Consider the following 19918-nt stretch of genomic DNA (forward strand, 5'->3'; position numbering starts at 1 on the left):
TATTATTGACAGATGCATCGACTGCGAGCTGCCTCAAGGAACTTCCTACGCTGTTCAGGTAGGGAGGGGTGTTATGTAAAGAAATCTACATCTACATCGTATTCCGCAATCTACCTAATAAAGTGTTGTGGAGGGTACTTCTGGTACCACTAACTGATCCACCCTAGCCTATTCCCCCCTCGACAAATGATTCTCAGTAAGCCTCTGTGTTGGCTCCAATATCTCGAATTCTCTCGTCGTGGCCATTTCGCGAGATGTATGTGGGAGGAAGTAATATGGTGTTCGAATTTTCCCGGAAAGCGCTCCCTCCAAATTTCAATGATAAACCTCTTCCTGATGCTCAACCACTCTCTTGTAACGTCTGCTTCTCGATAACAATCTCGCGCCGTCTAAACGATCCCGTGACAAAACATACCGTTCTTCGTTTGGTCTTCTCTATCTCTTCTATCAGTCCCATCTGGTATGGATCCCATATTGATGAGTAGGTCGAACAAGCGTCTTGTAAGCCAGTTCCTTCGTAGATGAATTTCATTTCCTTAAGATTCTTCTCACGAATCTCAGTCAAGCATCCTCTTTTCCTTTGTTTTAAGTGATCATTTCACTGAAGGCTGCTCTGGATAGTTACTCCTCGATAGTCTAGGTAGACACTGTTTTCAGAAGGTTCTAATCAATAGTGTAGTTGTATAGCGGTGATTATTTATGCATTATACGTTACATTGTATGTGCGTATGTATTAAACTGGGTACATAGAAACGACGGGGAGGCTTCGACCGGCCGTATCCCTCAGTGGTTCACAACCCCACTACAGGACAGCGCAGTCAACCCACTCCACCGCCGCCTCACACCGAATCCTGGGTTATTGAGCAGTTCGGCCACCAGTGACCAGAATTTGAAAGAGAGTTTTGCAGTGAACATTGTCAAAAGCTTTCTCTAAGTCTACAAACGCTAGAACGTAGGTTTGCCTTTCCTTAAGCTATTTTCTAAGATAAGTCGTAGGGTCAGTGTTGCCTCACGAGTTCCAACACTTCTACGGAATCCAAACTGATCTTCCCCGAGGTCGGCTTCTACCAGTTTTTCCATTCGTCTGTAAAGAATTCGTCTTAGTATTTTGCAGCTGTGACTTATTAAATTGATAGTTAGCTAATTTTCACATCTGTCAACACCTGTTTTCTTTGGGATTGCAATTATTATATTCTTCTTGAAGTCCGAGGGTATTCCGCCTGTCTCATAGATTTTGCGCGCTAGATGGTAGAGTTTTGTTAGACCTGGTTCTCCCAAGACTGTCAGTAGTTCTAATGGAATGATGTCTACTCCCGGGGCCTTGTTTCGACTTAGGTCTTTCAGTGCTCTGTCAAACTCTTCACGCAGTATCATATCTCCTATTTCATCTTCACCTACATTCTCTTCCATTTCCATAATATTGTCCTCAAGAACATCGCCCTTGTATAGACCCTCTATATACTCCTTCCACCTTTCTGCTTTCCCCTCTTTGCTTAGAACTGGTATTCCATCTGAGCTCTTGATATTTATGGAAGTGGTTCTCTTTTCTCCAAAGGTGTCGTTCATTTTCCTGTAGGCAGTATATATCTTACCCCTTACGTCAAAGATATATGTCTATAATTGTGTGGACCTGCACTACAGCCTTTCTTGGAAACGGAAACGATCTGCCGTTTCCTCCAGTCGCTTTTTCTCAGTCGTGACACTACGGGTGGGTGGGTCCCCAAAATGATAAATAACCTTTCAGGTCTAAACTGAATATCTCTCCGCGATAGGGAGGATAAACCGAGAAGGATTCCAGTAAGCCTGGTAACGTTTCTTGCTGGGGATCTCAAGTCGCGTCCGCTCTGTAGCGCCTCTGGCCGGAGACGGAGTGGCTCGGGATCCCGAAATCCTCCGGCTCTGCCGCCGGACCGTGACGGAGCGCCGGCTGTTGCCGGGATTTGCGCGGTCCGTGTAGCGGAAAACAGCGCCGGCAGCGGACTGGGCTGGGGGCGAGACGAGGCGAGGGCACTTACTGCTGATGTGGCTCCGCCGTGCCGCGCCGCGCCGCGCCGGGCAGCGGCGATCGGTCACGCGCTGCCGGCCGCGTGACTCACACGGAGCCCCGCCTAGCCCCGGCTCGGCCCGCGGATGACCTCTGGCCGGCGGGTGGCGGCCGCCTTGGGCGACACATGGACTGGAAGTAACGATAACGCCGACGCCGACGCTGCCGCCGCGACGGGGATCGGCGCTGCGTTATTTACGACGGCTCAAGGGGGAACTGCGTCAAGGTGTTCGCTACTGTGCGCGCGGGGCGTCTGGCGGCACTCGATGTGTTTGAAGTGGCGCCGCATCAACGAAGAGACTAACGAGCAAGTTCTCACCGTCATCTCTAAAATGTCAAATTGCGTTCACGAGCCTTCGAGCGATTACTTCAGTACGCATCAGTACTACAAAACCCTCCACGTAAGCGAGATCCGAAATGAACGTATGAGCTGTGGTGCTCGAATCGGAAGTAAATCCTGGTCATAGAGGAAATTCTCACTGCCAGAACTAGACCGCCGAGGGGAGGAGAGGTGGTGGCGTACAGTTCCTGATCACATCGTTGCGGTAATGTGCTGAACTAAGCTCCAAAACGGACCACAGTGTGTCATGTACAGGGTGATATTATTGAAATATGAGAAATAAAATCGTCATAGCTTCTGAACTATTTGCGTTAGAACATTCAAACTGCGCGGTTGTCCGCATCATTGGAATTAGTAAGTGAATATGATTTGGGTTATCAACGAAGCCCAATTTCATTTGGATGGGTTCGTCAATAAGAAAAATTGGCGCATTTGGGGGACTAGAACCAGCAACTGGTGACTGTGTGGTGTCAAATGTCCAGTCACGGAATAATCCGTCATAGCTTCTGAACGATTTGGGTTAGAACATTCAAACTACACGGCTGCCCGCGCGGCATGATTGTAATTAGTATGTGAATATGGTTTGGGTTAGCGACGAAGCCCAATTTCATTTGGATGGGTTCGTCAATAAGGAAAGTTGGCACATTTTGGGGTATATAACCCGGAACGGGTGAATGTGTGGTGTGAAATTTCCAGTCACGGAATAATCGGTGCGATACTCCTTGATGGCACTGTGAGTACCGAACGGTACGTGAAGGCTTTGGACGATGATTTCATCCCTATTATCCACAGTGACCCTGATTTCTACAATATGTGGTTCATGCAAGACGGAGCGCGACTACAACGAAGCGGCAGAGTGTTCGATGCCCTGGAGGAGCACTGTCGCTCTGGGGTACTCAGAGGCCGCTGGCGGGGGCCTCGATTGGCCACCATAGTGTCCGGATCTGGATATATGCTACTCCTTTTTGTGGGGCTATATCAGAGGAAAGATGTACAGCAATAACCCCAAATCCATTGCTGAGCTGAAAACAGGAGGTCATCGACAGCATCGGCGTTCCGACACTTCAGCGGGTCATGCGGAATTTCACTATTCCTCAGCGCCACATCATCGCCAGTGATGGCAGGCAATCGAACATGCCATAACCTGAATCCGAATATCTGTAGTGACGTTTACATGTTGAATAAAGTGTGTGCACGCCGTAGTCTGTAACTAATTTCCACTTTTTTTTCATATAGTTCAGTAATTGTCACTCTGTAGTAAGGACATGTTACGCAGGTGATGGCAACCCGTCCGTTGGATGAGGACATCAAACTCGGCGGGCCGTTTGGTGCTATTGGAGAGGAGTAACCTATGAGCATGCACTGCACTGAGTTTCACTTTCCCCGTTCTCATCATCATCATCATAATCATCATCATCATATAAACTCATCCGTTGTGATCACCTACAGTCCACAAAAACACATTCGATACAACTCTTGCATTCCCATAAGTGAGCGAAGAATGAACATACTTTCCAGCGAGGTGGTAGAAGCCACCTCTTTATATTAAACAGCCATCTATGCCATTGTTGTTGTTGTTGTTGTTGTGGTCTTCAGTCCTGAGACTGGTTTGATGCACCTCTCCATGCTACTCTATCATGTGCAAGCTTCTTCATCTCCCAGTACCTACTGCAACCTACATCCTTCTGAATCTGCTTAGTGTATTCATCTCTTGGTCTCCCTCTACCACTTTTACCCTCCACGCTGCCCTCCAATACTAAATTGGTGATTCCTTGATGCCTCAGAACATGTCCTACCAACCGATCCCTTCTTCTGGTCAAGTTGTGCCACAAACTTCTCTTCTCCCCAATCCTATTCAATACTTCCTCATTAATTATGTGATCTACTCATCTAATCTTCAGCATTCTTCTGTAGCACCACATTTCGAAAGCTTCTATTCTCTTCTTGTCTAAACTATTTATCGTCCATGTTTCACTGCCATACATGGGTACACTCCATACAAATACTTTCAGAAAAGGCTTCCTGACACTTAAATCTATACTCGATGTTAACAAATTTCTCATCTTCAGAGACGCTTTCCTTGCCATTGCCAGTCTACATTTTATATCCTCTCTACTTCGACCATCATCAGTTATTTTGCTCCCCAAATACCAAAACTCCTTTACTACTTCAAGTGTCTCATTTCCTAATCTAATTCCCTCAGCATCACCACACTCAATTCGACTACATTCCATTATCCTCGTTTTGCTTTTGTTGACGTTCATCTTACATACTCCTCTCAAGACACTGTCCATTCCATTCAACTGCTCTTCCAAGTCCCTTGCTGTCTCTGACAGAATTAAAATGTCATCGGCGAACCTCAAAGTTTTTATTTCTTCTCCATGGATTTTAATACCTACTCCGTATTTTTCTTTTGTTTCCTTTACTGCTTGCTCAATATACAGATTGAATAACATCGGGGAGAGGCTACAACCCTGTCTCACTCCCTTCCCAACCACTGCTTCCCTTTCATGCCCCTCGACTCTTATAACTGCCATCTGGTTTCTGTACAAATTGTAAATAGCCTTTCGCTCCCTGTATTTTACCCCTGCCACCTTCAGAATTAGAAAGGGAGTATTTAAGTCAACATTGTCAAAAGCTTTCTCTAAGTCTACAAATGCTAGAAACGTAGGTTTGACTTTCCTTAATCTTTCTTCTAAGATAAGTCGTAAGGTCAGTATTGCCTCAAGTGTTCCAGTATTTCTACGGAATCCAAGCTGATCTTCCCCGAGGTCGGCTTCTATTAGTTTTTCAATTCGTCTGTAAAGAATTCGTGTTAGTATTTTGCAGCTGTGACTTATTAAACTGATTGTTCCGTAATTTTCACATCTGTCAACACCTGCTTTCCTTGGGATTGGAACTTGATATTCTTCTTGAAGTCTGAGGGTATTTTGCCTGTTTCATACATCTTGCTCACCAGATGGTAGAGTTTTGTCAGGACTGGCTCTCCCAAGGCCGTCAGTAGTTCCAATGGAATGTTGTCCACTCCGGGGGCCTTGTTTCGACTCAGGTCTTTCAGTGCTCTGTCAAACTCTTCATGCAGTTTGTATCTCCCATTTCATCTTCATCTACATTCTCTTTCATTTCCATAATACTGTCCTCAAGTACATCGCCCTTGTATAGACCCCCTATATGCTCCTTCCACCTTTCTGCTTTCCCTTCTTTGCTTAGAACTGGGTTTCCATCTGAGCTCTTGATGTTCATACAAGTGGTTCTCTTATCTCCAAAGGTCTCTTTAATTTTCCTGTAGGCAGTATCTATCTTAACCCTAGTGAGATAACCCTCTACATCCTTACATTTGTCCTCTAGTCATGCCTGCTTAGCCATTTTGCTTTTCCTGTCGATCTCATTTTTGAGACGTTTGTATTCATTTTTGCCTGCTTCGTTTATTGCATTTTTATATTTTCTCCTTTCATCAATTAAATTCAATATTTCTTCTGTTACCCAAGGATTTCTACTAGCCCTCTTCTTTTTACCTACTTGATCCTCTGCTGTCTTCACTATTTCATCCCTCAAAGCTACCCATTCTTCTTCTACTGTGTTTCTTTCTCCCATTCCTGAGAATTGTTCCCTTACGCTCTCCCTGAAACTCTGTACAACCTCTGGCTCTTTCAGTTTATCCAGGTCCCATCTCCTTAACTTCCCACCTTTTTGCAGTTTCTTCAGTTTTAATCTACAGGTCATAACCAATAGATTGTGATCAGAGTCCATATCTGCCCCTAGAAATGTCTTACAATTTAAAACCTGGTTCCTAAATCTCTGTCTTACCATTATATAATCTATCTGATACCTTTTAGTATCTCCAGGGTTCTCCCACGTATACAACCTTCTTTCATGATTCTTAAACCAAGTGTTGGCTATGACTAAGTTGTGCTCTGTGCAAAATTCTACTAGGCGGCTTCCTCTTTCATTTCTTAATCCCAATCCATATCCACCTACTACGTTTCCTTCTTTCCCTTTTCCTACACTCGAATTCCAGTCACCCATGACTATTAAATTTTCGTCTCCCTTCACTATCTGAATAATTTCTTTTATTTCATCATACATTTCTTCAATTTCTTCGTCATCTGCAGAGCTAGTTGGCATATAAACTTGTACTTCTGTAGTAGGTGTGGACTTCGTATCTATCATGGCCACAATAATGTGTTCACTATGTAGTACCTTACCCGCATTCCTATTTTCCTATTCATTATTAAACCTACTCCTCCATTACCCCTATTTGATTTTGTGTTTATAACCCTGTAGTCACTTGACCAGAGGTCTTGTTCCTCCTGCCACCGAACTTCACTAATTCCCACTATATCTAACTTTAACCGGTTCATTTCCCTTTTTAAATTTTCTAACCTACCTGCCCGATTAAGGGATCTGACATTCCACGCTCCGATCCGTAGAACGCCAGTTTTCTTTCTCCTGATAACGACATCTTCTTTAGTAGTCCCCGCCCGGAGATCCGAATAGGGGACTATTTTACCTCCGGAATATTTTACCCAAGAGGACGCTATCATCATTTGATCATACAGTAAAGCTGCATGCCCTCGGGAAAAATTACGGCTGTAGTTTCCCCTTGCTTTCAGCCGTTCGCAGTACCAGCACAGCAAGGCCGTTTTGGTTAGTGTTTCAAGGCCAGATTAGTCAATCATCCAGACTGTTGCCCTTGCAACTACTGAAAAGGCTGTTGCCCCTCTTCAGGAACCACACATTTGTCTGGCCTCTCAACAGATACCCCTCCCTTGTGGTAGCACCTACGGCACGGCTATCTGTATCGTTGAGGCACGCAAGCCTCCCCACCAACGGCAAGGTCCATGGTTCATGGGGGGGGGGGGGGGTCTATGCCATACGACATTTAATTTTAATAGAGCAAAGACCGAAATAGGGAGAATATGGCAGACACTGTCGGGCTCCAGGCGACAGCTGTGGCTTGAGCCCCTGTGAAGCGTAGTCTCTGCGGCAAGCACGTGAGGTGGCGCTGCCCTCTGACGACTATTTATCGCTAAATGCTGCAGCCCAGCTGTTACTAGCCAGTCTCTTGATAGTTGCAGGAGCCGTTAGTTAAGCCACTGAACAACAGAGTTTTGACCTTGCCTCACCTATGTTTTTTATTTGGATTGCTCTCTGGATTGTTGTGTGCACTTAACACGGCTTTACTACACTCTGGACTTCTTTTGACTATTCGTTCACTTCGTAATACCCACTGTCATTTATCATTTACCTCCGGAACTGCCTGTTTTCTTCCGCCAGTCTCTAAATTATCACCAGGGCGAGTTGCCATAAACTGGTATTAGTAACATCAGAGAACGTCTCAACATAACTCATAAAATAACATATTGTTCGAACAAGTGGAATATACTTTCAGAAGTTCTGTGCGACACAAAATTGGCCATCAAAGTAAAGGCTAAATTATAAAACGGCAGCGTAGTTTTTGTAGCGTAAAAGACTCACGAGTAGATTCTCCGTACACTAGTATGATGGGCAGGAAGAGTAACATTGAAACTCAAAACGTATTGTGAACACATCAGATACATGTTATTGGGTAGCGGCGGGGAAGGGGCTGGAGGAGAGATGTAGTAGGGAGAAAAATGGGAAAACAAAAACAGAAGTGGCTATCTCCTGGTATCTTAGAGTAAGCAGCTGGGAGGAAAAAATGTGACTTTTAGGCACAGTTGAAGGAGAAAAGGACCAAGAGAGGTGGAGGGGAGTAAACAGTTCAACATGATGATTTACAAATTAACACATGCAATACAAAGAGTAGTAACTCATACTCTGCCTATCGTCAGTTCTTTGATACAGGTGGAAAAAGTTTGAGTTCTGCACTAGAGCACATTCAGATCTCTCCAAATATAAAGTCAAGTGGTTCAAATGGCTCTGAGCACTGTGAGACTTAACTTCTGAGGTCATCAGTCCCCTACTTAAACCTAACTAACCTAAGGACATCACACACATCCATGCCCGAGGCAGGATTCGAACCTGCGACCGTAGCGGTCACGCGGTTGCAGACTGTAGCGCCTAGAACCGCTCGGCCACTCCGGCCGGCAATATAAAGTCCCTTCAGGCATTAAAGAATGGTAGTGGCCGTAAACAGTCCAGAATCAGTACCACTCGTTACCACAGGCAGGTCTGCCTTCTTTCAGAACTAGCACCACAGTGTCCAGAATCACTACCTTGAGCTCTTTACTCGAAAATGTCCCATTCTCCATTTGACTCCCGTAGTGTTCGGTTACTGTCTACTTTTCCATTGGCTGAAGGCCGTCTCAACCAAAAATACATTGATCTTACATTTTTCAGACATTTTGCTGGACTAAAGTAACGTAACATTACTTAAATAAAGAATTCTTTTAAACATTCGGTTAGATTTACACCATTCACAATGAACATAAATAATATTCTCTTCATAAACAAATAAGCCAGTATTCTTACACAAGTGGGCTCACCTTAAGTGACAACAAACTGCCGTTAAATATTGTTTAAACAATGATTTAAGCCTGCTTGTCAGAAGCACCTATTGTCATTCTTTTACCAAGGTGGTGTGAGCTAACAGGCGCCACTGGCCACTTGATAAATTACCGTGCTTTTATATAATCAATTGTAATTAGTATTTAAATCAAGTTACTGGAAAAATAATAAACTGTCGATTAAACAAATACACGAGTACGTCAAAATATGAGATATTCTTGCTGTATTCATTTTCTGTGTAATTGTGGAGGATATGATGTTCTGACGGACATTTGCATAATAACAAGATACAAAAAACGTAATAAATCAGCAAATAAAATAAATACAGCCATGAAGCTTTTGAAATCTCATGAATCATTTAAAAGTTATTAAATCAGAGGTTCATTGTGAAATTGTATATTCATTGTGAAATATTAATTTCTGTACTTTCAAGATATTAAAATTATTGTTGTATCAATGGATGTGCCTCATTTTTCTGAGATCAGAAATGTGTCCATATTTGCTTCAATATTTGATTGTAAATCACTATAGACCAAGTCATCTTTCAGCTTATTTGATACTCCGCTATTTTTGGTGCATCTCCTGCACAGAGGTCATGCGAGCATCAGCTGTCCAAACTCTCAGCTCTAGGGTTTACCCTATTCCAGTGACACTGTCCTTGTCTCTGCACCTGAGCTCACCTGGGGCGTCCGTTTGACATCCTCGCCCCTCCGACTCGCTTCCAGTCCAGCTAACAAGTTCCGCTCTCCTCAGTACAAGACCTAGACAGACAAATAGCTCCCCCACACAATCGTAACGTTACAAGATGCCAGTTATTAATGTTTGATTTAGGACTAAAACGAGATGGATTATTTCAGTACAAATGAGGTATAAAAATACTTACATTAGATAAAATAACCATGAACCACATGACAATTACAAAATTGTTGAGATGAAAAATATGTTCAAAATACGTAACAAAATTTAGGGGGATGAATGAACAAGATAATGTTTTTTAGAAAGTTCCATTACTACAACAGGTACAGGTACGTTATAATAAGTGAAACTTTAAATGAAACAACTTTAATCATACAAAGTTCAATTTTTCAAGGGAAGTGAAACTACAGTAATAGAAATAAAGGGAAAAATAGATCATGTGTAGGAGGGGGGTTTTGTAAAGTGGTAAGGATGGGGTTATTAGCAACATCTGCAGTTAGAAATGGCGAGAAAATTAACTGTGTCCGATTATTCAAAGCTAAGATAGAGAATTGAACATTTGTTTATTAATTTCTATAATTTAAAGGTAGTTTATCTTCCTTGTTGAATGGAAGTTATGTAAAGTTTCATGTTGCATCTTGAAAAGAGCCGAAGCATTAGCCCTCATCTCTTTGTATTCCAGGATACATCATTATGCACACTAGCGATATTTTCTATGCAAATCAGAGCTAGCCAGATACGGACATTAATTAAATTTCAGATTAAATCAACTTGAAATCGAGGAGACTGTGCAAACATACATTTATTTTCCGTTGAAATAATAGTGACTGGTTAGGTGATTTCTTCCTTTTTCTTCCATCCCGACAATTGCAAATATTCCATTGACTGCAGGCTAATACGATTTGTCTGTGCTGAGCTAGCTGTAGATCAACAAAGAACATTGTTTTAGCAAGGAAGAACAGTGTCAGCCTCTGGTGCTGGACTCACGAATGGGAGGACAAATACTGGAGATAGCCGTTCATTCTACTCCATCCGCTTCCTGTAGAGACTGGATTAACTAGCCGAACTCTACAACAATTTTTATGCTAATTACATCTGCGAAAATGTCCATGGTGGATAGAGGATTTCTTATAGAACACGACCAATTATTTGAGCCATTCTTAAGAGAAAAGTTTCTAGTTGAGATACCTTTCGAGGATTCGTGTCTATTAAAAGTTCATATGTTAGACAGCTGAAATTATCATCACGTGCTTCCATTCCTGGACTCTACCAGCCATAAATCATTTCAATTTTATGTTTCTTTTACGTTTTTTGTTATTGCTGTTACATCTGGAACACTTTTCCTAAATTACTTGACAATGTTTATGAAGAAATCAGCATGCGCTAATAAACTTAGGAATTTATCGTACTTTTAAATTTCTCTTTATAACTAATAAGTATGTGTTTTACATTCACTATAGGTTTAATGAATTTAATCATCTTCAGTAATTTCGCGGCTAATTTCTACCTGTCCTGTTCATACTTCAGGAAACTGTGTGATTAGTCGCACCCATTAACCCACTGCTGGGCCGACAATTACCGTTTATTAACTCCTTTGCCCACAGTTTAATGAGCGTGGTCCCTTGTGGGAAGGATCTAGTTCTGTAACTAACTAGCGTCATTTCTCACTATCTTTAAAAGCCACGGGCGGTTTCACAACCTTGTAACTGTGGCTTTTTTGAAGCAAATAGTCCGCAGGTGTAGAGCCTCCCTTCCTAAGTCTCCAACTTCTATTATCTTCCTTCCAGAAGATGGATGTAACCCTGCGAGGCTGGCGTATATAGAGAACTTAGGGTAGCTCCGCTTCTGCTGCATCAGTCAAATAACGGCGCCACCTAAATTTTGGTATCGTGTGAAGACAACACATGTTACGTTTCAGATCAAGACATTCTGGTGAAAGAGACAGAAACATTGCACCAACTTACGGTAACGGTCTTGTGACACCAGCGGCTGGCGTTATAGGAGATGTAATGTGCATCACAGAGAAGTTTATTCTAACATTACGATAGCGCAATTTCCAAACTAAAGCTCAAGAGACAGAAACATTGCACCAAATTACGGAAACGGTCTTGTGACACCAGCGGCTGGCGTTATAGGAGATGTAATGTGCATCACAGAGAAGTTTATTCTAACATTACGACAGCGCAATTTCCAAACTAAAGCTCAAGAGACAGAAACATTGCACCAAATTACGGTAACGGTCTTGTGACACCAGCGGCTGGCGTTATAGGAGATGTAATGTGCATCACAGAGAAGTTTATTCTAACGTTACGACAGCGCAATTTCCAAACTAAAGCTCGCAATATGACCGCAATGGAAATACCGGAGATATTCGAGCTGATACACTGTCTGATCAGTAGCATCCCTATGTAAAGCAGAAAGGGCGAGAGACTGACCTGGCAGTATAAAACGAGATCGGGGGTGTTCTGTTGTCAGTATAGACTCTGTAATAGCAGAGTGGCTCGGTCAGGAGAGATCAGTGACTTCGAACCTAAACGAGTCATTGAATGTCGGATGAGTAATAAATTCATCAACGACATTTCAACACTTCTAAAGCCGCCATAATCAACTGGTGGTGATGTGACTGTGAGATGGAAACGCGAAGGAATGACAAGAGCCATACCAAGACCAGGCAGACATACAGACGCCGTCGAGTATTGCAAAGTATGGTTGTAAAAATTCGCATGAAATCAGGAGAAGGAATCAATCATGCTACCAGCAGTCCAGCTACTATAATGACTGTGCATAAGGAGATAATGAGAATGGGGCATAGTGGGCGAGTAGCTCCTCATAATCCACACACTCCTACAGTCAATGATATGCGGCGTTTGAACGGTATTAAGAGCGACGCCACGGGACACTGAATGACGGGAAACCAGTGATTTAGAGCGTTGTGTCACAGTATAGTCTATGGCAATCCGATGGAAAGGTTTGGGTTTGGCGAACGCCTGGCGAACGTTACATGTCTTCACGTATAGTGCTTTCAGTGAACTATGCAGGAAGTAATTTTAGGCTATGGGGGTGTTCATCGGAGCTATGGTATCATTCCCTCATTGCGCTTTAAGAATATGATAAATGAGGAGGGATAAGAGAACACTTTACAGCACTATGTACTGTGTACAGTAGAGGACCCGTTCGGAGACAATCATTGTCTGCATCAACATGATAATGCAATGACAAATTAAGCAAACTAATCTGCTCGGAGCCCCGGCCTGAACTCAATGGGACACGTTTGCGATGAGTTATAACGTCGACTTCGCTCCAAACCTAAGCCACAAACATCACTACCTTCTCTGAGTTCGACTTTTCTGGAAGAATGACTTGTCAACCATCCACATCTATCTCCTTTCATCGGATTGCCACAGGGTGTTGCGTGATTCATCACTCCAAAACACTCGTTTCCAGCCATCCACTGCGCACTGGCGTCGCTATTCACTGTACTTAGCATCGATGAAAGGAAGTCTGATTTATGTGGAGCTGCGAGACCATCGTACCCCATTCCTTTAACTCCTTAAGCACAGTCATTATACTAGCTGGACTGTTGGTAGCACTTAGGAACTCACTAGAGATTCATTACGCTGATTTAATGGGATGTTTTACAACCATTCTCCTTAATGATTGACAGTATCTGTCCGTCACTACGTGAGATTTGTCTTTTTACCAGATAACACACAATGAGTAGCCAACGTCTGAAGTGTCTGAGTTCTCCCGACCGACCCATTCTGCTGTTTCTGCTTCTTTGTTGACATCACAATAATCTCCGCCTCCTTTTATACTCCCAAGTCCGTGAAATATAGTGGTAAACATTGGATTACGTAGGGGTAATCAGCTAGTGTAACGGCGACACACACATTATGTATGACATCTGCTCACCGTGAATCTTAATGCCAATTCGTGACAATGAAGACACGTGACCCAGTCAGGTCTGTACATAATCAGAGCAAAGACGAATGAGGAATCATTTTGTAGTGATGATATGGCCCGCAAAACAGGAGTTTACTGACATAAGTGACTCTGACAAAGGTCAAATTCTTAGGACTTCTAAATGTTCAAATGTGTGTGAAATCTTATGGGACTTAACTGCTAAGGTCATCAGTCCCTAAGCTTACACACTACTTAACCTAAATTATCCTAAGGACAAACAAACGTACCCATGCCCGAGGGAAGACTCGAACCTCCGCAGGAACCAGCCGCACAGTCCATGACTGCAGCACCTGAGACCGCTCGGCTATTCCCGCGCGGCTCGTAGGACTCTGCGCCTAGGAACAACGATCTCGGAATCGACAAAGGTGATCGGCTGTTCTCCTGGTACTGCCTGGAAATATGTAAAAACTGAAAGGCCAATGAAACAAACTGGTGACAAAGAGTTGGACGTCGACGTCTCTTAATAGAACGTGGTGGATGGAGGTTTGGCTCCCTGTAAAGCAGGATTAGCGGCGACGTTTGGCAGATACGAAGACAGGGTACAGTGTTAGTGCAGGCACAAGTGTTTCGGATCGCGCCATGCAGCACGCATTTTGAACTGGATTAGGCGACATAAGCGCTGTGTCATTGTAAGAGGTACAGAGGCGATCGAGTGTTCAGGGTGTTTACCCCAGTCCACTACTACAGCATCATGTCCTCATAGCGCGCATGTGCTCGATATACTGGATCATAATGGAATAGTGAAATTAAAAATTAAAATAACTCTTCCTAACTTCTTCAGTGTATGCTTCAGTGTGTTAATGTTAACACGATACAGTCTCAGAATGATCAAATGAACACATTACGCAAAATATATCATATTAACAAAAATAAGTGGCGTCGTACGATAAGCTTAAAACGCTAAAAATTATTCAGAATATTCAAATGTGTGTCACAGTTATATCTTAAACTTACAAGTCTGAAGATGGTCAGAGCAATGTTTTGGTCAAAATCGGCGTTTTTACGAAGGTTTGAAGGTGCAAAATATTAGATTCTGAGAGATGAAAATTCGTTCCAAGTGAGTACCCTGTATATGTGACACCAATAAGCTACCTCTATTAGTTTCCAAGTTATTTACTAAAAAGTAAATTTGGAACAGATAAGTACTCATTCGTTATAGATAAGTAGCATTTGTATTTGTAAGAGGAAGTTCTAATAACATTCGTGCTGCAATACAAATATACCAAGTTCCAACACTGGCTTATAACAGCTACAGTTACGAGGCATCTTAAATAGGCAGTTCAGAGGTCGTGTTCTATTGTCGGTTCCGTTCTATAATTCTAGCCTGTAAAGTTTAAATGCACTTGATCTAAAACTTTTTCAGTAAAAATTAAGAAGATCGCAAATTGCTAAACGACAGACTTATTAATTAATACGTGTCCAAGAAAGGAGTCAATTAAATACCGCTACCTGCACCTAGGGCAGTTGATAGCAGATGTTCGGTTTGGTGGTCCGATGCGCCCATATATGTCAACACGGCCAGAGACACTTAGCAACGAGACAACAACCTGTGAAAAAAAATGTTCAAATGTTTGTGAATTCCTAGGAGACCAAACTGCTGAGGTCAACGGTCCGTAGACCTACACACTACTTAAACTACCTTATTCTAAGAACAACATACACACACACACCCATGTCCGAGGGAGGACTCGAAGCTTCGGCGGGAGAGGCCGCGTGACATGGCGCCCTAAACCGCGCGACCACTTCGCACGGCTCAAGAATCTGTCCGCGTCAGTCAAACGCCTACGTACGTAATGCAACAGACAATGTCAGAGCTGAACAGACCCAAAGGCGTTTTCGGTAAAAGTACAAAGTGAACTCGCGAGAATCGTACACCGTCCTGGATCACTTAGATTTCACGGAAGTAACTGTTCATGTGCCGCCCATAATCTTGACAAAACAGCGTGACAAGTGGCCAGATTATTTTCCACTTTTAAGGTAAGCAATTAACTCTTGGTGATTATAACTCAGGGCGATAGACCATTTTTACTTGGAACGTTCCGAAGAGATCACCACTGAACTGTTAATAGTGCTGTTTCCGATAGGAATATTACTATTAGGGACATTAAAATATTTTGTGCGTGTAAACTTCGACTGAATATATCAGTCAGTTAAAACTCAAACCTTTTATTTGTGGTCATACTTCATGATCCTGCTGAGTAAACAGCAAGTGGATACATTTTCTTTCAGTGACTACAAAGGGTAATATGGACCGGCAGACTGGATATTTTTGTCAGTATATTATCCATCGCTTTGTGGCTGACCGCAAAAATAGTTGTTAGATTCTTGTAAACGGCGAAGAACGCACAGGCAATTTAAAGTCTTTTCAGAAGCTTCGCAACGAAGTAACGACAGCTGAACATTTACCCGCCGCCAAACATGGAGGCTCCGTCATTCAGACTCAAAGGTGCTCGAAATATGGACCGCGCCACAGGCGCACGCAATTGGGGGGCAGTATTATGTTCTGGACAAAACTCGCCTGGACTTCCAAGGTTATACGAATCCATCATGACAGTTGTGGACTACACAAACATTTTGCGGACCACATGCGTCTTTTCATGCTTTATGTCTTCCCTAACAGCTCTGGCGTCTTCCAAAAGGATAACTGTATAACTGTCCATGTCACAAGGACAGAATCATATGTACCATTTGAAGGCTATGATTATAAACTCACACTTATGTTTTTGTCAGAAAGTTTGCTTAATCTTAACCTGTCTGAATACATCTGGAACGCTATTGGGCCCAAGCTCTGCTATCACAAACTACTGGCTCATAATTTTCAGCATTTGTGACCTGTGCGTAGACATCCGGTTTCACGTACCTCCATAAAGCTGGCAAGGACTTCTTATACCTCAGTTTAGTGGTGAATTAATACGCCATTGAGCAGGTGGTCTCATTAGTACATGAAAATCTAAGAGCCATGGTTCAAATGGCTCTCATCACTATGGGACTTAACTTCTGAGGTCATCAGTCCCTTAGAACGTAGAACTACTTAAACTTAACTAACCTAAGGATATCACACACATCCATGCCCGAGGCAGGATTCGAACCTGCAACCGTAGCGGTCGCGTGGTTCTAGACTGTAGCGCCTAGAACCGCTCGGCCAATCTGGCCGGCTCTAAGAGACATGTTGGTGGTATACGCGCTGTGTATATTTGATGTTCCTGAAGTCTCTGTTATAACGCGTGTCTCTCCTAAGAGTCGTCAGACGCTTTTTCTCTGGTATTTTCGGCAGATATGTGCAGTTTAGTTTTTGTAATGCGTAACTGGAGCCAGCCCAAACAAATACTGCTCATCACGTCTTTCAGGCCGCTGTTTATCGCGCTTAGAATTGTGAGCGGCATGTCTCTTAGCATCCTGAGGACGGCCACCTTGTGTCCATACAACCGAACATCTGTTCTCGACCATGGTTCGGCTCTGTGCGGCTTCGTAGGCGTCATGTAACTTATGTCATTCACCTGAGGTTGGGACACCAGTGTTAAACCGTCAACCCATATCGGTGGAAAGTTACAACGTCTAGACATTGAGATCGGTACACAATGGCAGTAGCGAGTCTTAACCACATCATAGTGGCACGTTCCAAGTACACCACTGCAGAATTAGACTTGTGTAGTAAATTGGTTGCGAGTGTTTACCCGCTCCCCACCAGTGTTTCTGTTTTACTCTACCGTTTTGATAAATACAAGCATAACTTGTTCACAGACTATCTGAAAACCCACCGGCATCCAAATTTAATTTCTGAGTTGGCTAGATCGTCATTTTCACATGGCGTCAGTCCAGTTCGTAATAGAGTGCTTAATTTTGAGTTTTAATTTGCGTACAGACCTCTATTTGTCTATTAAATTTTCATTATTACTTTCTTGTGCATCACTGTTCTGCTGGCACTGTCGCACATATCATTGGCTGAATTGCGTTTGTCATTTTGGGTTTTTATTTTATTTTAAGTAAGGGTGTCCGTATGCTACGTGACAACGGCCTTTCCGCAGTGAATACACCGGTTCCCATCAGATCACCGAAGTTAAGCGCTGTCATGCGTGGCTTGCGCTTGGATGGGTGTGGATGGGTGACCATCCTGGAAGCCATGCGCTGTTGCCATTTTTAGGGGTGCACTCAGCCTCATGAGGCCAGCTGAGGAGCTACTCGACCGAATAGTAGCGGCTCCGGTCTAAGAAAACCATCATAACGACCGGGAGCGCGGTGTGCTGACCACACACCCCGCCTATCCGCATCCTCATCTGAGGATGACACGGCTGTCGGATGGTCCCGATGGGCCACCTGTGGCCTGAAGACGGAGTGCTCTGTCCGTATGCTACACTTCTCATATTGTTCTATGATGTTATCTGCAGTTTTTTTCTTCAGCTGTTGCAGTACGTTTTGTATGATGTACGGTGTTTGCCCTTTCATGTTTTGTCTTTTACTATAAGAGCATCCCCATGTTTGTCATAATGTTGATGTATAGTTCTTTCTGTAATCATGTTCCAATGTCAATATTATCACTGCCACCGGCCGTCTGGTGTTCGTCTAATCGCGCTTTTATTTTACTTGAAGGATGTATTTGTATACTAACTTCGTACTTTCGTAGTATTCTCCTTTCTTGAGATTATATTTCTTCTTACCGTTGTTTTCTGTGTTTTCCTTGTACCCCAAAGCCAAAATAAAGAAATTAAAAAAATGAATAAAAATAGAGTAGCAGCGGTGGAGGGCATGGCAGTAGCAGTCAAGACGCACTGGGCGGTAATGTCGCTGGTGGCATAGTAGGAGTTTGCTTCACTGTTACCATGTGGTTCAGGCACTTCACTTTGATCATGTGAAAGCTGATGAGAGTTACGAAGATAAAAAGAGTATTTCAGATGAATCTACGTTCTCCTTCTATTCGTAATTGCGCAGCTCGCTAAATGCTGGTATCTGTGTTGATAGACGGCTTTCCAGCCGATATGAAATACTTATCATGCGATATTTCGAAAACAATTAGGTGAAAATATTCAATTTTTGCGCATCTTACGGTCTGAGTATCTTCACTATATAATGAACTGAATTTCTTTCGTTGTGCGTCGTAAGTGCTGCACTGCATCCAATTAAGTAAAACAGTGCAAGAAACTTTAAAGAGTTCACATAGGTAGAAACACAATGCGCTAACTTTACGTATTGTTGATTTTAGCTCATAGGAGGGGGGACGCAAAAGAACTGGATTGTTGTCATGAAAAATTTATTGATGAACCTTTTTACAAAACTACTTCAGTCACCTTCAAAATACTCTCCATTACATGCGATGCACTTGTCAAGTCTCTTTTCCCACTGTTGGAAGCATGTTCGGAACTCTTCAAGTTTGATATCGGCCAGTGCCCTTTGCGAAGCTGTTTTTATCGCCTCCACATCGTCATAACGCTCCCCTTTCAGCGTTTCTTTTTTTTTCATTCATGGAATAGGAAAAAGTCTCACGGGGCTATTTCCGCGAATAAGGAGCGTGGGGAACGACAGACCACCTCTGAGATGCCAAATAGTGGGTCACTCGTAAGGCCATGTGTGCTGGAGCGTTGTTGTGATGCAGAAACCAGTCATCTGATCGCCAACGTTTCGGGTGTTTTCTCCTCGCATCCTCTCGCAGACGCCTTAAAACATCCAAGTAAAAGTGGTGGTTAACAGTCTGGCCAGGGGATACGAATTCCCGACGCACAATTCCAGGAACATCAAAAAAGACAATGATCATCGTCTTCACATTTGACCTCACTTGCCTTGCTTTTTTTGCTGTGGGAGAGTTGGGAGTCCTCCACTGTCTTGACGCTTGCTTGGTTTCTGGGTCATACCCGTAACACGAACTCTCATCGCCTGTAATGACTTTGTTCAAGAAGTTTGGATCACGTGCAGTCTCTGTTTTCAAGCCCTGACACACATTCATGAGGATGGTTTTTTGCTCCTGTGCGATAAGGCGCGGAACAAATTTAGCAGCAACACGTCTCATGTGCAAATCCTCACTCAAAATCCGCTGGCACAAGCTCCAACAGATTCCTGTCTCTGCTGCATTTTGGTTGATCGTTTGGCGACGATCCTCTTTGATCTTTTGGCGGACGTTTTCAATGTTCTCCTCATTTCGCGATGTTGAAGGGCGTCCAGAACGAGCTTGGACTTCAACACACATCTCACCACGTTTAAAGCGCCCAAACCACTCGAAAACCTGCGTGCGGCTCATAACGTCCTCCTGGAAAGCTTCCTGAAGCATATGGTGTGTCTCCGTTGTAGTTTTTTTAAGCAGGAAACAAAATTTCACACACACTCTTTGTTATTTTGAAGTTGCCATAACAACTTCGCAGAGGTAACCCGCCAACAGTCAGAGAAACACAATACCACAC

This window comes from Schistocerca gregaria, chromosome 1, assembly GCF_023897955.1.
Source record: "Schistocerca gregaria isolate iqSchGreg1 chromosome 1, iqSchGreg1.2, whole genome shotgun sequence".
In the NCBI taxonomy this organism is placed as follows: Eukaryota; Metazoa; Arthropoda; class Insecta; order Orthoptera; family Acrididae; genus Schistocerca; species Schistocerca gregaria.